This window comes from Rhinoderma darwinii, chromosome 4 (genome assembly GCF_050947455.1).
Source record: "Rhinoderma darwinii isolate aRhiDar2 chromosome 4, aRhiDar2.hap1, whole genome shotgun sequence".
NCBI lineage: Eukaryota > Metazoa > Chordata > Amphibia > Anura > Rhinodermatidae > Rhinoderma > Rhinoderma darwinii.
In genome coordinates, this window is record NC_134690.1 from 58,303,912 (window position 1) to 58,331,426 (window position 27,515).

The window sequence follows — 27,515 nt, forward strand, 5'->3', positions numbered from 1 at the left end:
GGCCTGTACATGTGCCTTCTTGAGCAGGGGGACCTTGCGGGCACTGCAGGATTTCAATCCATTACGGCGTAATGTGTTACCAATGGTTTTCTTGGTGACTGTGGTCCCAGCTGCCTTGAGATCATTAACAAGTTCCCCCGTGTAGTTTTGGGCTGAGCTCTCACCTTCCTCAGGATAAAGGATACCCCACGAGGTGAGATTTTGCATGGAGCCCCAGATCGATGTCGATTGACAGTCATTTTGTATGTCTTCCATTTTCTTACTATTGCACCAACAGTTGTCTCCTTCTCACCCAGCGTCTTACTTATGGTTTTGTAGCCCATTCCAGCCTTGTGCAGGTCTATGATCTTGTCCCTGACATCCTTAGAAAGCTCTTTGGTCTTGCCCATGTTGTAGAGGTTAGAGTCAGACTGATTAATTGAGTCTGTGGACAGGAGTCTTTTATACAGGTGACCATGTAAGACAGCTATCTTTAATGCAGGCACCAAGTTGATTTGGAGCGTGTAACTGGTCTGGAGGAGGCTGAACTCTTAATGGTTGGTAGGGGATCAAATACTTATTTCTCTGTGCACAATGCAAATAAATATATATAATTTTGACTATATGATTTTCTATTTTTTCTATATAATCTATCTCTGACTGGTAAAATTAACCTAGCCTAAAAATTCTAGACTGTTCATGTCTTTGACAGTGGGCAAACTTACAAAATCAGCAAGGGATCAAATACTTATTTCCTTCACTGTATATATAGATATATATATATATATATATATATATATATATATATATATATATATATATATATATATATATATATAGTAAATACATAAATACAGTTATCTTCTGTAAAGTTCCCTTACAAGAAATTATAAAATGTTGTAGAGTATAATCTCTGTATAATCTCATCATTTATCTGACGTGTTTGGTTTATATTACAGAAATCAGGCTTGACGTCTTTGACTGGTTTCCCTGGTTCTCTGTAGGGTGAGTACAGGCCTGGTCAGACAAGAAGTTTTAGTTCTACTAAGGCCACTCAACCTGCTGGGTGACATTTATCATGGGAGTCCTTATAGCTCCCCAGGAAAGTGTTACCTGCAATATGGGGAAAGCAGTCGTACGACAATTGACAATGAGGTAGCTTGCGAGTCTTAGTAATAACGTGAATCCTAGCCCAAAGGCACCTTAAGGATGGTCAATTGCCATATGGCATATGCCCTATCAGAACTCTTATTAAAGACCTACCTCTGAGCTAAAGTGGAGCGCCACTAAGTATGAAAAACTCCAACTCTGGGGGACTGGCCCGGCCATGTATTAGCGGGTCTCCTATTCATTTGAATGAGTGGCATCTAGTACTACACTTTAATACCCTAAAGCCTTATTCACACGACAGTGAAAAATGGCCGTGTGACGGCTGTACTTTTAATGGCCGTCACACGGCCGTTTTCAGACCAATGATGTTCTATGCGTGTATTCACACGGCAGTTTTTTTTAACGGCCCGTGAATAATGGGCGTCAAAAAATAGGACATGTACTATTTTTGCCCGTTTTCACGGTCAGACGGTCCCCATAGAAATCAATGGATCAGTTTTTAACAGCTGTCAATACATGTAACAACCGTTAAAAATGGATCTGTGACATGGGGATTGGCAAGGGAACTACTAGTTTCCTTGCTGGCTATCGGCGGCTCAATGACACTCACCGATGCAGCGCTCTCTTCTGGTGTGGTCGCTAGTCTTCACGGGTTTTGCGAAGACGAAGCGATGACGTCATCGGGCCGCGTTCGCAGATCCCATGAAGATGAGAGACCACACGTGAAGTCGGCGCTGCATCGGTGAGTGTTATCGCGTCGCCTTCGTAGATTCAGTGAAGATGAGAGACCTTACCTGAAGAAGACAGCGCTGCATCAGTGAGTATGTAGGGCATTCGAGTTGGGCTGTGTGGCATCATCTACATCGGGGCTGTGTGGCATCACATACAGGGAAGTGTGTGGTATCACATACAGGGAGGCTGTGTGGCATCACATACAGGGGGCTGTGTGGCATCACATACAGGGGGCTGTGTGGCATCACATAAAGGGGGCTGTGTGGCATCACATAAAGGGGGCTGTGTGGCATCACATAAAGGGGGCTGTGTGGCATCACATACAGGGCGGAGTGTGACATCACATACAGCGCGGTGTGTGGCATCATATACAGGGTGGTGTGTGGCATCACATACAGGGAGATGTGGCATCACATACAGGGTGGTGTGTGGCATCACATACAGGAAGATGTGGCATCACATACAGGGAGGCTGTGTGATATCACATACAGGGAGGTGTGTGGCATCACATACAGGGCGGTGTGTGGCATCACATACAGGGCGGTGTGTGGCATCACATACAGGTAGATGTGGCATCACATACAGGGAGGCTGTGTGATATCACATACAGGGAGATGTGTGGCATCCCATACAGGGAGGTGTGTGGCATCACATACAGGGAGGTGTGTGGCATCACATACAGGGAGATGTGGCATCACATACAGGGTGGTGTGTGGCATCACATACAGGAAGATGTGGCATCACATACAGGGTGGTGTGTGGCATCACATACAGGAAGATGTGGCATCACATACAGGGAGGCTGTGTGATATCACATACAGGGAGGTGTGTGGCATCACATACAGGGAGGTGTGTGGCATCACATACAGGGAGGTGTGTGGCATCACATACAGGGAGATGTGGCATCACATACAGGGAGGCTGTGTGATATCACATACAGGGAGGTGTGTGGCATCACATACAGGGAGGTGTGTGGCATCACATACAGGGAGATGTGGCATCACATACAGGGAGGTGTGTGGCATCACATACAGGGAGGTGTGTGGCATCACATACAGGGAGATGTGGCATCACATACAGGGAGGCTGTGTGATATCACATACAGGGAGATGTGTGGCATCCCATACAGGGAGGTGTGTGGCATCATATACAGGGAGGCGTGTGGCATCACATACAGGGTGGCTGTGTGGCATATACAGGGAGGCGTGTGGCATCATATACAGGGAGGCTGTAAATAGTGTCTAGGAGAACATGTGACCTTCTTTTGGTTGTTTTCAGGGGGTTGGGACAAAAAAAGCCTGACCAATGAAATTCATCAGTTTTTTTTAACGGCCATTAAAAACTGATGCAAAACTGATGTCAAACGGCCATTAAAAACGGACAGACGGACTGGAAATGGATGAAAATTTAGAGACGCACTGATGCAAAATGGCAATGAAAAACTGACAGTTGATCAGTTTTTAATGTACATTTTTTTTCACTGTCGTGTGAATATAGCCTAATTCTATCATCACAAAAAGTTTGACTTCACTCTGGAAAAAAAGGAAAGGGAGGAAGAGGTGCTCATAGGGTGAATAAGTCAAATGCATATAAATGAGAACATTGTAAGATTAAAAGTGCACACCATGGGTGGTAGTGCAGAATAGGCACAACACTATGCATCGCTTATTCATATAGGATGAATGCTGCCAACGCCAAGTTTTTTACACCGTTTTCATTAGCGCCAGGAGGAGTTAGAGAGGAATAAAATTTGTAGAATTGCTTGCATTTTGCATGCTGGTGCATATCATCCAAGTAGTCAGTAGGCTTCAGATAGTTGAGTATTAGTTTTCGTGATCGGTGGGGGTCTCAGTTCTCGGACCCCCACCGATGAAAACTTTTGACATGACACTATGACATGTCAGAAGTTTTCTGAAAGTTTAGTTACCGTTTAAAAATAAATAAAGAATGGAAATGAAGATTTGCAGCAGCAGACTGCAACCTGTGGCTGACTCTACAGCTCCCAGCATTGACGGTCAGGGCACGGTGGAAGTTTGATGTCACAACAGCTGGCGAGCCACCTCTGAATTACAACATGTCCATTTCCCTTCCTTTGCATAATAAACACAATGCTAAAGATGTAATCATTAAAGCCGGCCCTGTTAAATCCATAGTGTAAGAGAACTGCATTGTTTTATGGTGAAGTGATGCAAACAGAAAAACCCTACAAAAAAACATGGCCCTATATTTGCCAGATGACCCCACAGCCTTCAGTCAAGCAGAGGGGCAGAGGGGCGAGGGCACACAGTGCAGGAATGTGTTAATGCTGAAACAATGTACACTGGGCGGCTCAGTGTAAGGCCTGGCATGTCAACCCCCCTCCATCCGTCCGTAACACAAAACCACTATTTGTGCGGAGACAATAAAACTGGAGCTATCCTATTGTTATCAAACACATGACAAGACAGTAAAGCTACAATCTCACACTGCAAGTCCACAGGCTGCAATATAACATCTGCATGCTAATGTCAGTAATGGCCCATGGGCTTCAAGCCAAGCAGGTCAACATCTGCTGAGGCTACCACATATTTGTGGGGTAACCACACTGAGAATTGCCATTTCCCTGCAGTGACTTATTACAGGGTTTTTGCCATGAAGGACTTACATGCTGTAAAACTCAGTTCCTGGCACAGAAGTGGTTGCATATGTGAAGTCACTTTTCCATTAGAGTAAATGTGTAATATAAACAGTCGGGGACCCCTTCTTGACTTTCAGTGGGGGTCCTGTAAGGGGGACACTCCACTATACGTCCTTATATAGTCTAACAATAAAGGGATGTTTAAAGCAGAAACAAACCCTTCAATGACTTCCTATGTTAAATTGATTCTATAATGTTTACACAGTATAGTAAGAATACATTCCTGAGATGAAGAAATTAGATTGTGAGCTCTATGGGAGCAGAGACTGATATCAGCTGTCAAAATAAGGCGCGTAAAAACACGCCCGCGAAAAAGAAGCGCATGTCACTTCTTGGGACGTTTTTGGAGCCGTTTTTCATTGACTCCATTGAAAAACAGCTCCAATAACGTCCGTAAAATACACCGCGAAAAACGCGTATTGCTACAAAAACGTCTGAAAATCAGGAGCTCTTTTCGCCTGAAAACATCTCCGTATTTTCAGACGTTTTTGGTCACTGCGTGTGAACATACCCATATTGTGTAATGTATCTATCTATATATACAGTGAAGGAAATAAGTATTTGATCCCTTGCTGATTTTGTAAGTTTGCCCACTGTCAAAGTCATGAACAGTCTAGAATTTTTAAGCTAGGTTAATTTTACCAGTGAGAGATAGATTATATTTAAAAAAAAAAAGAAAATCACATAGTCAAAATTATATATATTTATTTGCATTGTGCACAGAGAAATAAGTATTTGATCCCCTACCAACCATTAAGAGTTCAGCCTCCTCCAGACCAGTTACACGCTCCAAATCAACTTGGTGCCTGCATTATAGACAGCTCTTACATGGTCACCTGTATAAAAGACTCCTGTCCTCAGACTCAATTAATCAGTCTGACTCTAACCTCTACAACATGGGCAAGACCAAAGAGCTTTCTAAGGATGTCAGGGACAAGATCATAGACCTGCACAAGGCTGGAATGGGCTACAAAACCATAAGTAAGACGCTGGGTGAGAAGGAGACAACTGTTGGTGCAATAGTAAGAAAATGGAAACCATACAAAATGACTGTCAATCGATATCGATCTGGGGCTCCATGCAAAATCTCACCTCGTGGGGTATCCTTGATCCTGAGGAAGGTGAGAGCTCAGCTGAAAACTACACGGGGGGAACTTGTTAATGATCTCAAGGCAGCTGGGACCACAGTCACCAAGAAAACCATTGGTAACACATTACGCCGTAATGGATTAAAATCCTGCAGTGCCCGCAAGGTCCCCCTGCTCAAGAAGGCACATGTACAGGCCCGTCTGAAGTTTGCAAATGAACATCTGGATGATTCTGAGAGTGATTGGGAGAAGGTGCTGTGGTCAGATGAGACTAAAATTGAGCTCTTTGGCATTAACTAAACTCGCCGTGTTTGGAGGAAGAGAAATGCTGCCTATGACCCAAAGAACACCGTCCCCACTGTCAAGCATGGAGGTGGAAACATTATGTTTTGGGGGTGTTTCTCTGCTAAGGGCACAGGACTACTTCACCGCATCAATGGGAGAATGGATGGAGCCATGTACCGTCAAGTCCTGAGTGACAACCTCCTTCCCTCCACCAGGACATTAAAAATGGCTCGTGGCTGGGTCTTCCAGCACGACAATGACCCGAAACATACAGCCAAGGCAACAAAGGAGTGGCTCAAAAAGAAGCACATGAAGATCATGGAGTGGCCTAGCCAGTCTCCAGACCTTAATCCCATCGAAAACTTATGGAGGGAGCTGAAGATACGAGTTGCCAAGCGACAGCCTCGAAATCTTAATGATTTACAGATGATCTGCAAAGAGGAGTTGGCCAAAATCCCATCTAACATGTGTGCAAACCTCATCATCAACTACAAAAAAAAACGTCTGACTGCTGTGCTTGCCAACAAGGGTTTTGCCACCAAGTATTAAGTCTTGTTTGCCAAAGGGATCAAATACTTATTTCTCTCTGCACAATGCAAATAAATATATATAATTTTGACTATGTGATTTTCTGTTTATTTTTTTTATATAATCTATCTCTCACTGGTAAAATTAACCTAGCCTAAAAATTCTAGACTGTTCATGACTTTGACAGTGGGCAAACTTACAAAATCAGCAGGGATCAAACACTTATTTCCTTCACCGTATATATATATATATAAATTTATATTTAGTATCAAGTGTGGACCTCAGGAACTGCAGGAGCCACTCTGATATCTTCAGGGGCTCGGCAATAAGAACTTTAGAACTACATAGACATCAATATAATATAATCCAAGAAGCAAAGTACCAATGGGTTTATTGGGTTACAGGCTACTAGAATTTGTATAATAAAAATATTATTTGCTTGCTTATAGTAACAGTTATGTATAGCAACAATACATATCACATAGAATTACCACACTATAATATATGTGTATATCATCTATCTAAGTAATATCTGTCTATCTATCTATCTATCTATCTATCTATCTATCTATCTATCTATCTATCTATCTATCTATCTAATATCTATCTATCTATCTATCTATCTATCTATCTATCTATCTATCTATCTATCTATCTATCTATCTATCTATCTATCTATCTATCTCATATCTGTATATCTATCTATCTATCTATCTATCTATCTATCTATCTATCTATCTATCTATCTATCTATCTATCTATCTATCTATCTATCATCTATCTATCTATCTATCTATCTATCTATCTATCTATCTATCTATCTATCTATCTATCTATCTATCTATCTATCTATCTAATATCTGTCTATCTCATATCTATCTATCTATCTATCTATCTCATATCTGTATATCTATCTATCTATCTATCTATCTATCTATCTATCTATCTATCTATCTATCTATCTATCTATCTATCTATCATCTATCTATCTATCTATCTATCTATCTATCTATCTATCTATCTATCTATCTATCTATCTATCTATCTATCTCTATCTATCTATCTATCTATCTATCTATCTATCTATCTATCTCATATCTGTATATCTATCTATCATCTCTTTCACCCATATTTATAAATTTTAAACAATCAGATATATTTTGAAATAAAACAGAGATTTGATAAAGTAGATGATGAATAATATAATGCAAATGATCTCATAATGCCTCATTGTCTAAAGCAAACCCACGACCAGTATGTCCAGCGTGTATAACAGAGAATTATCATTCACAACCCATCAGATACAATGAACAATCAGTTTATAAAACGTCAGATCAGTTTTCCGTAGAATTGTTTCTATACATTATTACCATAGAAGAGATATTTGTTATTATGTTTCTATGGGCAGTTTCACATACACATGTTAGGCTTCGTTCACATCTGCGCCAGGGTCCCATTCCAACGTTTCATCGGAGCTTTCCCTCGGAACGGGACCCCGACTGACACAAACGGAAACCAAATGACCATTGATTTAAATGGTGACGGATCCGGTGCCAATGGTTTCCGCTTGTCTCCGTTGTGCAAGGGTTCCATCGTTTTGACGGATTCAATAGCGTGGTCGACTACAGAACGGAAACCATTTGTGTCAGTCAGAGTCCCGTTCCGACGGAAAGCTCCGATGGAACGTCAGAATGGGACCCTGGCGCAGATGTGAACGAAGCCTTAGTAGAACAGCTTCATAATAACACAGCGATCTTTACTCATCACTCTCATATCTATATCTATCGATCTATCCATCCATCTATGCAAATGTAGCAGTCCAGCATTACAATACACATTTCTCCATCTGTTTCCTATGTGCAGCACACTATGCCAGCCCTCTGCCCCCCTGATCTCTCTTAGAACTGTGCCCCTTCCTTCCTCCATGCACACAGTAGTGTTATACAAGTATCTTACCCCACACTGTGCCTTTCAGCCTGGCTCCTGTGATGACTGGTGTAGTCCTCCAGTATAATAGCAGCAGCCACTGAGCATTCTCCTCCCTCTTCCTTCTTATCTGGTGACCAGGCTCAGGAGGAGGGGAGAGGGTACAGTGCCTGGCAGTCTCCAAACCAGAGGAAGGGGGGGCGGCATTATCTCTCTATAATCACTGCACGCTGACAGCCAGCACACAATCGTGTTTATCCTGTACTACATATTTATAAAACACACACAAACAGTATATGATACAAACAACACAAGAGCAAATAATGCAATGCTGTATAGTGACAGCAGTCAAAGGCCATGGGATTATTGCAATACAAAGAATAAAGCAGATCGTCCATATATACAAACAACAGCAGTGCAAGAAGATGATGTTTGCTCAGACCATGGATCAGGGTTCACTTACTGGCAGGCACAGAGCTACAGCCTCTGGACAGCGAGCCTGGGAACCTGGTGAGCTCTGCAAGCCGCACATGCGCAGAGCAGGATGCCAGGATAATGTGCCTGATGCTGAGCAGTGAGAAGTTTTGAGGCTGGAGGACCTGAGACAGGAAGGTTTGGCAGAGGGTGTTCCAGTGACTCACACTATCAGATGTGTGGAAGAGCTGTTGTCTCTGGCATGTTGTTAGCAAGTAGACAGAATGTATTAAAATACAGAATATTCATAAATGCAAATACAAAGCATCACACCCAGATGACACTCACTTCTAATTGCAATGCCTAGAATTATTAAACCCTTTTTGTACCAGTTTATGCAATGTTTTGGAAAAAAATTTAGATGATGGTGAAGCTTTGCTTTTGGATTTAATACGTAGGTGTTTTTTGTTTTGTTTTTTATAGATATATAACATAGATAGTCATTCCCTAATTTCTGCCTAGTCTTCCAAAATGGCTGGCAGAAAAAAAAAGAAATACCTCCAGGACTACAAACAAGCAGGCAGGAGCAGGTGGTCATACAGGGATCAGATCCAGAAACACTTGTCTACTCAATGCCTGGTCACTCCCTCACAGGGGAAGGGAACCACATGGAAGTGACTGGGGTTATATTAGACTGGGGGCACTGTGCCAGTCATCATGAGCACATAGTGGCTGGGGTCATTGTGGCTATTATGGTGGTGCTGGGAATTATCTGGACACTGATTTTGCCAGGGCAAGTTATGAGCAGCCAGACATTTCTCCCGCAGCTCTGGCGTAGATAGGGTTTAGCACGGGGGGAGGGGGGGTACATATCTGAGTGGCCCCCCAGAACGCTGTTTACAACTGTGCAGAGGCGCATCCTAATCATAGTGGTCATCATTCTTGAATGAGCCAGAGTGCTGTATATGCTGCTACATTATCCATTCTTACTAAAGTTTAATCTTTTCTCTGACAGAGGAGTTTGCATTAGGCTTCGTTCACATCTGCGTCAGGGCTCAGTCGGAACCCTTGCACAACGGAGACAAACGTAAACCATTTGCAGCGGATCCATCACCATTGATATCAATGGTGTTGCAAACAGAAACCTATGGTTTCCGTTTGCTTCAGTCAGGGCTCCGTTCTGACTCGAAACTCAGATGGAACGCCAGAACGGAGCCCTGACGCAGATGTGATCGAAGCCTTAGAAAGTGTTGCAGACCTCTCTGAAAGTAAATGAAAGAATATATAACCCCCATCATCCCTGTATATAACAGCCATCACCCCTGTATATCACCCCATCATTCCTGTATATAACCCTCATCATCCCTGTATATACCAGTCATCATCCCTGTATATCACCCCATCATCCTTGTATATAACCCTCCTCATCCCTGTATATACCAGTAATCATCCCTGTATACAACCCACATCATCCCTGTATATACCAGCCATTATCCCTGTATATATACCCCATCATCCCTGTATCCATCCATCCATCCATCTTTTGGGGAGGGGTGCTTGCACACCCTCTCCTCACATGCAGGTTTCTTCTGCTCCTCTCTGGCAGGCAGCGTCAGAGGCGTGCTCCAGCACAGTGATCCCCAACCACCGGGCCGCGGACCAATACCGGGCCATGGATCATTTGGTACCGGGTATCTGGTATCTGCCCTGGTGGACTCAGGGAATTTCGGGTGAAAAATTGTGGTGCAGTTTATCGCCCGCAATGTCCGCTTCGGAAAACTGATGAACATTTAGCCGGCCTGCTAGCAGTCCGGCCTCCTGCGATAACGATTCATCCTAGAAGACCGCTGCAGCCTGTGATTGGCTGCATCGGCAGTCGCATGGGATGAAACGTCATCCCAGGAAGCCGGCCCTCTAACGTCATCCAGGCCTGCCTCCAGGGTTGATGTTTCATCCCATGTGACCGCTGATGGTCCCAGTTCCAACTGCATCTGCATCCTTAGGATGCAGATACAGTTGAATTGAATGCCGGAGCAAGGAGTGAACGGCTCGGCACAGGCAGCCACGATGTAGTGACGTTATCGCGCCTGTCTGCGCCGAGTCACTCACAGAACAGACGGGAGGAGAAGGATCTTCCATCCGTCGTGGGAACGGGGATAGGTAAGTAATTATGTTATTATTTTTTACTAGACATGAATGAAGAGAAGTGTATGACGCTGATTGGTCACTGATTGGTCAGCGTCATACACTTCTCTTTACAACGCCCACTTGGTAAAAAGTTAAAAAAACGCCCAGTTGGTCGTTAACTAATTATCATAAATTTAAAAATGCTCATAACTTGCTCAAAAATAATAGTTTTTCAAAATAAAAACCACTGTTATCTACATTACAGCGCGAATCAGGTTAGGTAGGGGATAGGGCACTTATAAACTGGTGACAGAGCCTCTTTAAAGAGGCTCTGTCACCAGATTTTGCAACCCCTATCTGCTATTGCAGCAGATAGGCGCTGCAATGGAGATAAGAGTAACGTTTTTATTTTTAAAAAACGAGCATTTTTGGCCAAGTTATGGCCATTTTTGTATTTATGCAAATGAGGTTTGCAAAAGTACAACTGGGCGTGTTGAAAAGTAAAAGTACAACTGGGCGTGTATTATGTGCGTACATCGGGGCGTGTTTACTACTTTTACTAGCTGGGCTTTCTGACGAGAAGTATCATCCACTTCTCTTCAGAACGCCCAGCTTCTGGCAGTGCAGACACAGCCGTGTTCTCGAGAGATCACGCTGTGACGTCACTTCCCCAGGTCCTGCATCGTGTCAGACGAGCGAGGACACATCGGCACCAGAGGCTACAGATGATTCTGCAGCAGCATCGGCGTTTGCAGGTAAGTCGATGTAGCTACTTACCTGCAAACGCTGATGCTGCTGCAGAATCAACTGTAGCCTCTGGTGCCGATGTGGCCGACACGATGCAGGACCTGTGAGTGACGTCACAGATCTGCACTGCCAGAAGCTGGGCGTTCTGAAGAGAAGTGGATGATACTTCTCATCAGAACGCCCAGCTAGTAAAAGTAGTAAACACGCCCCGATGTACGCACATAATACACGCCCACTTGGACTTTTACTTTTAAACACGCCCAGTTGTACTTTTGCAAGCCTCATTTGCATAAATACAAAAATGGCCATAACTTGGCCAAAAATGCTCGTTTTTTAAAAATAAAAACGTTACTGTAATCTACATTGCAGCGCCGATCTGCTGTAATAGCAGATAGGGGTTGCAAAATCTGGTGACAGAGCCTCTTTAAGCTGGTCATACACAGATATATGTCAGCGATACCTGCTAATTTCTATCTAAAGTGTATGGCCAGCCTAAGTGTCACCTAAGCCTGTTCTGAGCAGTGAATTAAAGGACAATCACATATTTATTAATCATGGTCATATTCAAAAAACACCTAATTTATTTAAAGAGGACCTGTCACTAGTTTAGTAATGCCCTATCTCCTAGCTAATCTAATAGGCGCTGTCACACTGTTAATGCTAGTGAAAATTGTGTCCCAAAAAGTTTATTATTTTAAAAGTGATGAGCTTTTTTCTAAATATGTAAATGAGCCTTTATTAGACAAGTGGGTGTCATCATCAGCCATTCCCCTGAGGTGGAGCCTCCTCACAGCCTCTGACCCTGTCCTATCAGCATGAAGCTGCTTCACACAGTGTGAGAGACTGAGACTGGAGGGAAGGAGGGGGGGATCGCTTCAAACAGCCATATCTCGGGCTGTGGACCACCTAGAACAGTGCTTCTGGTGGAATATGAAAAAGGGGATTCTAATCTTTCAATTCTAGATTTCCAATCTTGACTATTAGAGCCACATTAGCAAATTTAGAAAAATGCTCCTAACTTTGCAAATAATAAACTTTTTGAAAAAAAAATTCACACTGTAGTTATCAGATTCGTTAGGAGATAGGGAATTAATAAAGTAGTGACAGAGTCTCTTTAAAGGGGCTTTCCTGTCCGAGTGCTGCTTCCCCTTCATTTCTACTTGCTCACTGTGAATCGTCGACACACCTGTAGTGGCGGTTCACAGTATTACAGCCTTCTCCCATTCAAGTGAATAAGAGAAAGAGAGCGCTGCGGCCCCTTCAGAACAGCTGATCTGCAGGGGTGTCGGGGGTCGGGCCCCGACCACATGGAGCAGAAGAGACTTTCAACTACTGTATTGGTTGTACTTGATAGACATGTGTCTTTTTTCAACCGTACTAACTATGTAATTATGTATGGGCACTGAATGGTGGAATTATTGGTTGTCTTATTCTTTGTGGTAGCTATATGTATTATTTGGTAAGTGCATGATTATTATTCAGAGATATGCTATTATATATGCATTAGTGTTTATGACGAGGCATATTATTTGGCGGCAGGGTTGATGTATCTATGGGTACAGATTACATTACAAAGTAGTAACCAGGGACAGTGTACAGATGAGCCGGTGTATCGAAGCCTATTGTATTCTAACGTTGTTCTATAGCGGTGTTGTCTTCAATATATTTTTGGGGTTGATGGGGCAATGATATGCTCTTTTTATATCCTAGCAATGTTCCTGTCCATTGACTTCAATGAGAAAAAATTTGCTACAAATGTGCAGCCATTCTGCAGTATAAATTGACACGCTGTGGATTAAAAAATCTGTACCGCAGGTCAATTTCTTCATGGAAATGTAATGCAGCGCTTGGATGAGATTTGTTAAATCTCATCCACTTTGCAGCTACTATAATATGCTACAGATTTGTCGACCCGCAATTATGGATGGAAAATCTGCAGCAATTCCACTAAGTGTGAGCATAGTCTAACAGGGTAATGCAGAACCCAAGTTTGATATAAACAATAATGGAAAGAAAATGGGAAGACAGAAAGAAATTATGAAAAAGGGAGGGGAAGGTTGGGATATACATGGTAAGCACAATGTAGAGCAATGAACTAGATCAAAATAATACGTGGTAACTAAAATCAAAAGTCAGAGGTATATGGAAAGAAAAATGAACAAGTATCCCCATATCACCATGAAAAAAATGATAGCAGAGCAATATTGCAATGTTTTAAGAGAGAGGGACCTGCCATTTGGCCTCATATTCAGTTGTCTCGTTTTAAGCAGACTTACTATGCGCTAGAGAGCAGTGTGTGAGCTAGTAAACCTCTGTAAGGGCGCTTTTACACCGGCCAATTATCGGGCAAACAAGCATTCACAGAACACTCGTTCCCAATAATTGTTTTGTGTAAACAGGGCAGCGATCAGCAGATGAACGAGCAAATGGTCGTTCATCAGCTGATTGTATTGTATTAAATGCCGAAAATATTATCGTTGTCGGCAACGCATCTCCCTGTGTAAACAAAAAGATGTGCTACCGATACGATAGAAATGTATGGGGACGACAGATCGTAGTAACCAATGCTCGTCCCCCTACTAGCTCCTTGTGAAAGGAGCAAAGGAGCACCCATCAACGAGCTGTCTAGTTGATCGGCGCTCGTTTACATGGCCCACTTCGGGCTGTGTAAGAGGACGTTAGGTGAGTTTTTGTTATTTATCGGTCCAGAACTCGATAGATGGTGGCAGCGAGTTGTGTATTTGGGGTGTGTGCACTTTGTTGGGGAGTGATGCTTAATTTGCTATTTGAGGGTAAGGTAAGTGCAAGATTGAGTGAATGGAAATAGATGACCTCTTCCCGTTACATTACACCCACGTCACATGCTGTGAAAGTGTGTTCATGACAGGTTGCACAGAATTTAATTTTTCAACCCCTATGAGCAGAGCTGTTTCTGATAATTATGTATTAAGCAATTTCTGTATGTGTAATTCCCTAATATACAACAAGCACAGGCATGCTTTAACTGAGGCACTGAGTATCGGCTTACACTGAAAAGGGACGTTTCCCAATTAAAGGAATCCTTTTACCATGAGAGACCACTTCAAATTAGGGCATGTAATGGATGCCCCATAAAACATGATCTAGAAGGCGTAGAGTGGATCCCTGGACTAACATTTAGGTCACCCCAACAAGGTGTGCTATGTACAGTATATAAAAAAGTGTCTCTCTTATCTGATTGGCAGAGAGGGACCTCATAGCCATATCCATGGCAGGTGGAGCACGGCTGGTGTGTCTTTCTCAAAGAGTCTATCACGTTGACAGATTTTCTTTAATATGCAAGAGTATTTTAAAGGGAACCTGTCAGTAGGTTTGAAGCCAGTAAACCACCAGCACGTCGTCATGAAGCTGGGGTTTAGTGTTCCAAAACTCCCCACTTTGAAAACAGCCGTTTGGCAAAAGTTAGTAAAATGACTTAAAAGTCACTGAGTGGAGTCCGGGAGAGGAGTATATAGGAGATAGGGCACTTATAATGTGGTGACAGAGCCTCTTTAAGTGTAGACATAACCAGCACAACCAGCAGGTGACATCATCAGTCTTTGACATTGCCTCCTGCTGATGGAGTGACCCAAAGGAAGAAACAGGGTCCGTAAGTGCTGTATATTGGAAAGGAGGCATATAATAGGCACTGTACATGGGAGGGCATGTCACTTGTGCATATGGAGGGCATAGGGCTGGCAGTTAAGGAGGCATGTAGCTGATTAGCACTTATGTGAGGCATGTGGCTGCACTGTACATAGGGAACAATGAAAGACACTTTGAATGGGGGGGGTGTATTGGGGCTTGCACGTAATTGTGTCTAAAACTATATGGGGAGCCCTGTGACTATCACTGTATATGGGGACATGGGGCTATCATTGTATAAAGTAACTTGTCTGTCAATTATTTGCATCCTGCAGCAGGCACTGCTAGGATGCCACCTAGATAAGCAGGATAGACAAGCTAGAATACCTCTAGATGGTTTGAGAGGAATGCAATAATGTAATAAATGAAGGAAGAGATGTCCAACTATACAAATGAATATCTCACTTTTATAATACATACAGTGTGATATCATTGCGTATAAAAGAATGTGAACTGTTTGGGAAAGGGGTCCTTGTACAGATTTTACATTGAGTCCCATGAGCTTCAAGCTACCCCTCTGCATGATTCTATAACTTAGGTAACTGCTTCAGTATACAGCACTTTAACATATGTGAATCTCAAGAGAGAACAATCAATAGCACACAGCTAAAAATATTACTTGGAGTCATGATTCCCTCTCTAGAGGTGGCCTACTCATAAACACTCCAATACTGATATAATACAAGATAATACAATACATCGCAGTGACACTATACGGTACATTCACTGCACATTTTCGGTTTCCAACCATAGATTTTTATGAAATATAAACTGGATATGCCATAAAAATGTGATTGGTGGGGCCTGGCCACTGGGACTCTCATCAATCCCAAGAACGTTAGTGCCCAAGCCCCATATTTTCTGCTTGGTCAGTCTCCCATAAATAGGATGAAAGCAGTGGCGTAACTAACACTATAGCAGCCGTAGCGGTTGCTACGGGGCCCGCGGCATGAGGGGGCCCGTGTCACCCGCCGGCACGGGCTCCCAACATGACCGGTGGCTCCTCTAGCTGCCGCTATGGCTGCTACAGCGCGACGCCACTGAACACTACGGCAGAGCAGGGAGGTATCTCCCCGCTCTGCCATTAAACAAAAGACATGTATCCCCTATCCACAGGATAGGGGATACATGTGTGATCGCTGGCAGCGATAGGGAGAACGGGGGACCGAAAGTCCCCTGAAGTTCTCCATGAGAAACCTCGGACTTCCGGGGTCTGTGTCGGCAGCTCCGTAGAAATGAATGGAGCGCCGGTCGTGCTTGTGCGCATGCGTGACCAGCGCTCCTTTCATTTTTATTGAGCTGCGCAGACTCCGGAAGTCAGAGGTTAGTCAGGGAGAACTTCTGTGGATAGGGGATACATGTCTTTTGTAGGACACACTATAGGTCAGATTTTTTTGGGGGGTTGGGGCTGCATGGCGTTACCTACAGGGGGGGGCTGTATAGCGTTACCTACATGGGGGCTGTATGGCGTTACCTACAGTGGGGGGCTGTATAGTGTTACCTACAGGGGGGCTGTATGGCGTTACCTACAGAGGGGTCTGTATAGCGTTACCTACAGGGGGTCTGTATAGCGGTACCTACAGGGGGGGCTGTATGGCGTTATCTACAGGGGGGGCTGTATGGCGTTATCTACAGGGGTGGCTGTATGGCGTTACCAACAGGGGGGCTGTATGGCGCTATCTACAGGGGGAGCAGTATGGCGCTATCTACAGGGGGGTGTATGGCGTTATCTACAGGGGGGGCTGTATGGCGTTATCTACAGGGGGGCTGTATAGCGCTATTTACAAAGGGGTCTGTATGGCGTTATCTACAAGGGGGCTGTATGGCGTTATCTACAGGGGGGCTGTATGGCGTTATCTACAGGGAGGCTGTATGGCGCTATTTACAAAGGGGTCTGTATGGTGTTATCTACAGGGTGGGCTGTATGGCGCTATTTACAAAGGGGTCTGTATGGCGTTATCTCCAGGGTGGGCTGTATGGCGTTATCTACAGAGGGGGCTGTATGGCGTTATCTACAGGAGGGGCTGTATGGCGTTATCTACAGGGGGGCTGTATGGCGTTATCTACAGAGGGGGCTGTATGGCGTTATCTACAGGGGGGCTGTATGGCGTTATCTACAGGGGGGGCTGTATGGCGTTATCTACAGGGGGGCTGTATGGCCTTATCTACAGAGGGGGCTGTATGGCGTTATCTACAGGGTGGGCTGTATGGCGCTATTTACAAAGGGGTCTGTATGGCGTTATCTCCAGGGTGGGCTGTATGGCGTTATCTACAGAGGGGACTGTATGGCGTTATCTACAGGAGGGGCTGTATGGCGTTATCTACAGGGGGGCTGTATGGCGTTATCTACAGGGGGACTGTATGGTGTTATCTACAGGGGGGCTGTATGGCGTTATCTACAGGGGGGCTGTATGGCGTTATCTACAGGGGGCTGTAAAAAAGGCACTATTTACAAGGGGGGGTTGTGTGACACCCAGGGGAGGGGGGGCCCCAGTCAAAAGTTTGCTATGGGGCCCAGTCTTTCCTAGTTACGCCCCAGGATGAAAGGTAAAGAAATAGTCAAGTGAGCGTAATCAGCTGTTTACTTATGTCCTATTCACTTTAATATTTAGTGACCATGTATGCCCACTTCTCAGCTGGGTTCTCAGAATTGTTGGAGGCACATGTCGTGATATTCCTGCCCATCAAATGTTTATGGTGTATTGAGTTGACATGCAATAAAGGTGTATCATGGAAAACCACTTTAAAGGGGTTTTCCAGCCACTGAAAATTGATGGCCTATCTTTAGAATAGGCCATTAATAGCTGATTCTCCCTGGACCCTGGCCGATCAGGTGTTTTGAAGCAGCCGCAGCGCTCGTACGAGCCCTGCTTCCCCTTCATTACTTGCTCACTGTGAATCTTCTAAACACATTTAGTGGTGATTTTACAGGTGAATGGGAGTAAATTGAAGTGAATGGGAGAAAAGGCTGCAATACCTAAGAATCTCCGCTAAATGCGTGTCGAAGATTCACAGTGAGCAAGAAGAAATGAAAGGGAAGTAGTGCTCGTATGACTGCTGTGGCCCCTTCAATACAGGTGATCGGTGAGGGTCCTGGAATTTGGACCCCAACCCATCAGCTATTGATTGCCTGCCCTGAGAATAGGCCAGCAATTTTTAGTGGCTGGAAAACCAATGTAAAGTTGTCTGGTTTAAAAACCCTTCTTTAAAACACCTTTTTTGGATATTCCAAGTTAAAGGAACACTTATCTATAAGCTGGTAAGAAGAGTATCTCTTGTTCTGGAGGACACATTTCTTCCCTGCCTGGGCAGCGCATTTCAATAAGGACTGTGTAATGCTTTATTTCTCCTGTGGGAACACTGTAGGGAAGTTGAACACTTGCTACCTGTTCAGCTGATTGTTGTGATTTCCATCAGCTGGACACCCTACACTATAATTAGCAGGGTAATGTCTTTAAATTCAATCTCTGGATCCTCTGGATCTGTTATATTACAATGCATTGTGAGCAATTCCCTAATATACATTTATTAATGACTTTCTATTATCCTCCTAAAATTATGGGCAGTGCAGGTGACTCCCATCCACACATATACAATGTACAAAAAAAATGCTCAGATTTGGCCATCAGTATTGATCAAGTTGCCTGCTTGTTGGGGACACATACTTGTTGCTGGACTAATCATACATGACCTACATGAGGGTCTCCAAAACAATGGCAGCAAGTAAAGGTGCGTAGACCACAACCCAGTCCAATAATATGATGTCATTTATGGCATCTGTTGTCCACTCATTGCAGAAAATTGCCGTAACAACTTTCACAGATTTTGTTTAAAAAAAAAAAGTTTGCATGTTTTATTGTCTAACTGAGAGACGAGCAGTTTTATAGGTGACCAGAAAATGTTTGTGGACCTGTTACAATTAGTTGTGCACAGCTGGCAGTTATAAATACATGTTTAGCACTTAGAGAAATGACTCAGAGAAGCTCATCTACTGATATTACCTTAGGAACAGGTCTCTTCCTATTGACGTCAGTACTGGCTATAGAACGAGTACATTTGTGGATGCTCTGATTGTCATTAGAAATATAATACTGATTTTCAGTCATCTAGAACTGCATTCGGACTATTATGTGAATTATTGAAATAAATAGTCATGTTGAGGACTGAAAATTGAATGGTATCTAATTTAATATGTTCGTAGCTAAAACATAGTACCAGATGGATCAGCCTGTCCTATGTGCTTATAAAAATAAATACATTAATAAATTACATTAATCTAGAAATAAATTAATAATGAAAGAGCGAAAAAAGGAAAAAACGAAAGAAAGCGAAAGAAATAAAGAGCGAAAGAAAGAAAAATAAATAAAAAGGTTAATAAATAAGGAATTTGTGCATCAGATATATTAATATTAACCAAACAATACAGACGGCAACTGGTTTATATATGAGATGGCCACAACACAATCTAAACCCCCTCACTCTCACAGCAAGCTGCCCAGCTTAGGGATACTATAATGGGCGTAACTAAAATTTACTGGGCCCCATTGCAAAGGTTTTGAACGAACCCCCTACCTTATTGACAAAAAAAGGAACTGCATGACTACATTTCATAACTTAAAGGGGTTGTCTTAGAATCAAAATGTATCACCTATCCACAGAATAGGTGATAACTTTTTGTTCGCTGGATGCCCCACCGATTGTGAGAACGGGGATCCTGAATGTTGTGGATAGGTGATTATTTTTGGGTTCTGAAATGTTGGCCTTGATTATTGGATAGGGCCAAATTTTGCACTATGTAATAGTCATCTAATGAGTGATCTGGGCAATGAAAAGCTGGGCCCAAAAAAGTTCATGTCCACATTCAGCTGAGGTGCACAGATGTTTAGTTTAACCTCTTCCCTTCACAATGTCTTTTGAAGGTAGGAGGTGCGGGTCCCCAGTCTACAGCGATGTCTTTTGGCATCGCTGTAGAAGAGGCTTCTGAGCGCGACTGTGAGAGCTCATCCTCTAAGCAGGAGCTGTAACTTACAGCTGCTAAACCTAGAAAAACCTTTTGAGTACAGCTGGGATCTGAAAAAATTCTGACCCCCAGCTGTTTAACTCTTTGATCGTTGTGGTCCGTGACCCCGGCATGATCAAAAGGGATACCCCTTTTTGATCATGTCACCAGAAATCCAGTGATGTAATTGAAGACTGGGGGAACCCTCTGCAGTCGGCCCTAGGGTCCTAGAAAGGACTTCAGGGCTATCTGCTCAGTAAGCCTGCTGTTAGGGCGTGCTATGTGTTGCCCTAAACAGCTGCCAGTGTCATAGTGACACAGTGTAATGTATTGGCATACAGGAGTATACTAATACATTATAAGTATATAATAAAGTTATAACTAAATGTATCCCTTATTGGGATTATTTAGTATAAAATATATCTTATTGCCCATAAACGACATAAAAACAAAAAATTAGGTATCTACACGACCACAATAACCTGAAGAATTAATCTAACAGGTTATTTACCGTGAAGAGTGAACGGATAAAAATAATGCTGAAAATTGCATTTTCCCATATTCACATCGCAAAAATAAATGATATAACTTACACAGCAAATGTTTTCAACCCCCCCAAACATGCAGAAAATAAAATACAATTGCTCCCGCATAAAACAAGGCCTCATATAGTCACGTCAATGAAAAAATAAAAAAATTAAAACTGCTGAAAGGCAGAGGGGCAAAAACTGAAAAATGTAGCTGGTCATTAAGGGGTTATAGAAGCAAAACTATACATTGTTGTTATGTGTGAGAATATTCTAACTGGATAATATGGTTGTTAAAGGAATTCTGGCACCAGGTTTGTGCTGCCCAGGGGCGTAACTAGGAAAGACTGGGCCCCATAGCAAACTCTTGACTGGGCCCCCCCAGATGCCACACGCAGCACCCCTTATAGATAGTGCCACATGTAGATTGTGCCATACAGCCCCCCTGTAGACAGTGTCACACCTCACTTGCAGATAGCACCCCCATCCTCCTTGTAGATAGTGCCATACAGCCCCCCTGTATATAGCGCCATACAGCTCCCCCTGTATATGGTGCCACACAGCCCCCCTCCCTTGTATATAGTGCCACACAGCCCCCCCCCCCCTTAGTAGATCGTGCAACACAGCTCCTCTTGGTAGATAGTGCCACACACAGACCCCTGTAGATTGCGCCACGCATAGCCCCCTTAGATAGAGCCACAGCCCTCCCCTTGTAAATAATGCCACACAGCCCCCCCTTAGTAGTGCTACACGGCTCCCTCTTAGTAGTGCCACACAGCTCCCCCATGTCTACCCCCATGTCTATAGTGCCACACAGCTCCCCCTTGTGTATAGTGCCACACAGCCCCCCTTGTACATAGTAATGGCAATGGCTCATCCGAGAAAGTTGTATCAGCCAGGGGGATGTCAATCAAACATGGAAAGGTGGGTTTAGAGGCAGGGCTGTGTGACTCTTCAGCATAGCGGCACTGCCCCATGACTCTCTAATGTGTAATTAGCATATAGTGTGCACCATTTTAAAAGTTGATTTTATAGATTTTGCTGCATCTGAAAAAAAAACCATTTGGAAACATTGTCAGGTCATGTATTACTGCATGGTGGCGGTTCAAGGGATTAAAACTACCTGACAGGTTCCCGTTAAATATACAATGAATTGAAAACAATTCCATCTGCCTTGCAATTTTGTTATTATAAATATATCCTATATTATTACAGTGCCACAACCAAGCTCAGTACATAAATACAGCACTAGAACCAAGATCTGACATAAATACAGCGCTAGAACCAAGGTCATACATATATACGGCACGAGAACCAACCTCAGTACATAAATACAGCACTAGAACCAAGCTCTGACATATATACAGCACCATAATCAACTTCAGTACATAAATACAGCACTAGAACCAAGCTCAGTACATAGATACAATACCAGAACCAAGGTCAGTACATATATACAATACCAGATCCAAGATCAGTACATAAATACAGCCCCAGAACCAAGCTAAGTACATAAATACAGCAACAGAACCAAGCTCAGTATATATATATATATATATATATATATATATACACATCCCCAGAACTAAGCTCAGTACATATATACAGCACCAGAACAAAGCTCAGTACATATATATCTCCCCAGAACCAAGCTCAGTACATATATACTGTACTAGAACCAAGCTCATACATATATACAGCACCAGAACAAAGCTCAGTACTTAAATACAGCATCAGAACCAAGATCAGTACATATATACAGCACCAGAACAAAGGTCAGTACATATATACAGCCACAGAACCAAGCTCAGAACATATATACAGTACTAGAACACTAGAACAAATACAGCTCAATTTAGTGCAACCCCTGCCGTATATGTTTGTACGGCGTAAAACTACAGCTCCCAGCATGGCCTGAACAATGGTAAGGATATGTTGGGAGATGGTGTGTCACAAAAAAAAATCATACCACCCATCATCTCGTTGCAGATCATACAGTGACTACAGTACTGATTATAGGCAGAATTATCATTTACATTAAGTAACTCACCAGTGACATCCCAGATTCTAGTTCTTTTTCTCTCTTCTTCTCCCTGCGGTCCAAATTATGGATTTCTCCTGTCAACGACCAATTTCTGCAGTTTTCTGCACAGATGTCTTCAGCTTCTCACTTTTAAAACATTTCTGCACCTATAAACGAAGATAAAATTCTCAACACCTCTAAATATAATAGCGCCATACACTGCATCTCCAACTATAATAGCGCCATACACTGTGTCCCTGATTATAATAGTACTATACACTGTGTCCCACACACACACACACACACACACACACACACACACACACCGTGCCCACTGTAGATAGTGCCCCCATAGCCCCCTGTAGATAGTGACCCCCATAGAGCCTCTGTAGATTGTGCCCTACATAGAAGCCCCTATAGATAGTGCCCCACATACAGCCCTCTGTAGATAGTGCCCACATATGGACTCTAGAGCTGCAAGGCAATAGTGCTAACCACTGAGCCACCGTGCTGCCCTACATATAGCTTCCCCTATAGATAGTTCTCCACGTAAAGCCCACCTCTGTAGATAGTGCCTCACATATAGCCCACCCCTGTAGACAGGGCCCTAAATATAGCCCCCCTGTAGATAGTGCCCCACAGGTAACCCACCTCTGTATATAGTGCCCTACAAATAGCTCCCACTATAGATAGTGCTCCACATATAACCCACCTCTGTAGATAGTTCCTCACATATAGCTCCCCCTATACATAGTGTTCCACATATAGCCCACCCCCATAGACAGTGCCCTACATATAGCCCCCTGTAGACAGTGCCCCACAGGTAACCTACCCCTGTATTGACCACCCCCATATATAGTGCCATACAAAAAGCTCCCCCTATAGATAGTGCTACACATATAGCCCACCCTGTATATAGTGTCCCACATATAGCCAACCCCTGTAGATAGTGCCCTACATATAGCTCCCCCTGTATATACTGCTCCACATCCCCACATATAGACCCCTCATGTAGATAGAGCCCCCACTATAGATAATGCCACTCACAGTTTTAGTAGAAAAAAAACAAAAACTTTACATACTCACCCTGATCTCGTTCCCGCGCCATCCGGTGGCAATGCAGATCTGCTCTCTCCTGAGCAGGTCTGCTGGAGTTGAACGATGCAAGTAGCGCGTTGTTGAAAGGTGCTGATTCTCAGGGCAGAATGACTTGCCCCGTCAATCAAAACCTTTCAAACACGTAAGGCGCTGATTGGCGGGGCAAGTCATTTTGCCCGGCCAATCAGCGTCATTGTAAGGCACTGAGTGGTCGGGCACGGAACGTGCCTGGCCATTCAGTGCTAATGCATGTATTTGCACTTGCATGCTATAGACGCAGGTAAAATTACTGCAAGAAGGGGAGGCTGTCGCTAGCACTGGGGCCCCCTTCGGTGCTAGCGACGCCACCGTGCATGAGAGGGCCCGTGCTGCCCGGCCCATACATGTTAGAGGCTCGGCGGCGCGTGCCCTGTAGTAGCGTCACTACCGCTGTAGCAGCCATGACGGCTGCTAGCGGCGACACCGGGCATACGGAGGGGGCGTGACGGTAGGCGGCACGGGCCCCCTCATGCCGCGGGCCCCATAGCAGCCGCTTCAGCTGCTACAGCGGTAGCTGTGCCACTGATGCTGCCCTATCTGATGGCAGCATAAAGTAATGCCAGAGTCTCTGATTCCAACGCTGCATCACTCACTTTTTAACTTTGAATAATTTTTGCAATTTTTTCTCCAAGAGCTCGTGCTTTTGAGCTGCGTCTGGCCCCACCTAACGGCTGCTGATTGACAGCTTTGTCCCCATACTGTGCATGGGAAGAAAGCTGTCGTTCAGCGGTGGGTGGACAGGGCTAGACGCAGCTCATAATTATTGAGGATTCCTGAGCGCGAGCCCATTATTAAGAGAACTCCTGGCTCAACTTACACTCAGGAGATAAACAGTGATTTTATGAAAACTAGTAAATATTACAAGATAGGTGACACACTCTTCGGGGGGGGGGGTCTTTGGCACCACTTTATGCTGCCCTCAGATAGGGCAGCATAAACCTGGTGACAGATTCCCTTTAACCCCTTTCCGAGATCCACCGAAATGATACGGCAGAGGTCGGGTGGGCAGTATGGAAGGGTCTCACGGGCTGAGCCTGCGCCATTGAACGAGTGGAATCCTGTTCGCTTAACCCCTTAAATTCCATGGTCAAAAGCGATCGCGACATCTAAGTGGTTGGAAACAGGGGAGGCCGACTGTGACGTTGCATTGGTCCCATGCGGTTCCGATGGTTGGCATGTCCAGTATATCATGCAAGCGATCCAACGACTGCTGGTTTAAGTCCCCTAGGGGGACTAGTAAAAAAAGTAAAATACAGTTGAATAAACTTTATTTTAATATATATATAAAAAACTAAAAATATTAAAAGTTAAAAAAACAAAGCCTTTTCCCATTTTTCCCCAAGCACAAAGAAATTTTTTTTTTCATAACTGGTAACCGCGTCCGTAAAAGTCCGAACTATTGCAATATAACATTATTTAAAATTTGATATCGCTGTAATCATATGGACTCGTAGAATGCCCTAAAAACGAAATTCCCCAAAAAATTAAGGAATCACTGTTTTTTTCCCATTTCATCCAGTACATTTTTTTCCAGTTCCCCACTACATTGAATGATACTATAAATGGTTAAAATCTACAACTTGGCCTGCAAAAAACAAGCCCTCATACGGCAATATTGATGAATAAAAAAGTTATGGCTTTTATGATGTCGGGAGGAAAAACTAGAGTGAAAATAAAAAAAAATGGCTATGGCGGGAATTGGTTAAAGAGACATTTGTTTGATTAAACATGGGATGTTATTTAGGAGGCATTTGTTTTTTCTATATCTATATCAATCAATATAGATCTCTAAAAGGGTATATTCACACGCACGTTGCAGATTTTCTGCAGAATTTTTTTTTCTACTAAAAAAAATCCATTTCATACATTTGAATTGCATTGTTTCTACAGCATGTGTATGGATTTCTGTAAAACTCATTCAGATGAATGGGACCGTGGCAGAAATTTCTGCAACAAATTTGACGCATGAAAATGTACTAGAACTTTGGTAGGACACCCTGATGGTGCACATTTATATAGGCTGTATAGGTAACTGATATGCTACAGTTCTATTGGTATTAACTGTTCACCTTTTACATTTTTTACATTACCTTTTATAATTGAGTTGTATTATTATAAACCAAAATAACTCTATCCTTCTCTTCCTTGTCTTATTCCTCCTCCTCCTCTCCCTCCTCCTCCTATTCTTCCTCCTCCTCTCCCTCATCCTTCCCCTCTTACTCCTCCTCCTCTCCATCCTCCTTTCCCTGCTATTCATTCTCCTCTCCCTCCTCCTCCTCCTCTTCTCCTCCTCCTCTCCCTCCTCCTCGTCTCCCTCCTCCTCTCTCTTCTCCACTTCCTCCTCTCCCTCCTTTCCCTGCTATTCCTTCTCCTCTCAATCCTCCTTTCCCTCCTCCTCCTCCTCCTCCTCTTCTCCTCCTCCTCTCCCCCTTCTCTCTCTCCTCCTCCTCTCTCTTCTCCTTCACTCCCTCCTCCTCCTCTCCCTCCTCCTTCTTCTCCTCCTCCTCCTCCTCCTCTCCCTCCTTTTCTACCTCCTCTCCATCCTCCTCCTCCTCGTCTCCTCCACCTCTCTCTCCTCCTCTCCCTCCTACTCCTCTTCTTGTCCTCCTCTCCCTCCTTCTCTTCCTCCTCTCCCTCCTCTTCCCCTACTCTTCTCCTCCTCTCCCTCCTCTTCGTCTACTCCTCCTCCTCTCTCTCTTCTCCTTCTCCTCTCCCTCCTCCTCCTTCTCTCTCTCTCTTCTCTCCCTCCTCCTCCTCCTCCTTCTCTCTCTCTCTTCTCCTCTCCCTCATCCTCCTCCTCCTTCTCTCTCTCTCTTCTCCTCTCCCTCATTCTCCTCCTCCTTCTATCTCTCCCTCCTCCTCTTCTCCTCCTCCTTTCTCTCTTCCTCCTCCTACTCTTGTCCGCCTCTTCTCTTTCCCCTCTTCTCCCTCCTCCTCTTCCTTGTTTTCCTCCTCCTCTACTCCTGCTCTTTATTCTTTTCCTCCTCCTTTACTCTTCCTCCTCCTCCTCTCCCTTCTCCTCTTCTCATTCTCCTCCTCTCCCTCCTCCTCCTCTCTCTCTTCCTCCTCCTCTCCCTCATCCTCCTCTTCTCCTCCTCCTCATATCCCTCCTCCTCTTCTCCTTCTCCTCCTCGCCCTCCTGCTCACCCTCATTCTCCTCCTTGCTCTCATTCTCCCTTCTTCCTCTTCTCCTTCTCCTCCTCTCCCTCCTGCTCCTCTCCCTCCCCATCTTCTCCTCCTCCTCTCCCCTCTCAACCTCATAATCCTCCTCCTCTCTCTCCTCTTCTTCCTTCTCCTTCACTTCCTCCTCTGCCTCCTCCTCCTCTTCTCCTCCTCCTCTCCCTTCTCCTCGTCTCCCTCCTCCTCTCTCTTCTCCACTTCCTCCTCACCCTCCTTTCCCTGCTATTCCTTCTCCTCTCAATCCTCCTTTCCCTCCTCCTCCTCTCCCCTCCTCCTCTCTCTTCTCCTTCTCTCCCTCCTCCTCCTCTCCCTCCTCCTTCTTCTCCTCCTCCTCCCCCTCCTTCTCTACCTCCTCTCCATCCTCCTCCTCGTC

At 44.1% G+C, this 27,515-nt stretch overlaps 1 protein-coding gene across 2 annotated transcripts in view; it reads right to left on the reverse strand.

Annotated features, from left to right (window-relative positions):
• Positions 1–8,868, reverse strand: part of RNF144A (ring finger protein 144A) — a 109,132-nt gene extending 100,264 nt beyond the window's left edge. The window contains exon 1 of one of the 2 annotated variants that reach the window (XM_075861133.1): positions 8,789–8,868. The gene's annotated coding sequence lies outside the window, so the exon portion shown is untranslated. Of the gene's footprint in view, positions 1–8,355; positions 8,454–8,788 lie in introns of those variants that run through there. The other variant, XM_075861132.1, reaches the window with a different exon arrangement.
• Between the last annotated feature and the right edge of the window lie 18,647 nt (positions 8,869–27,515).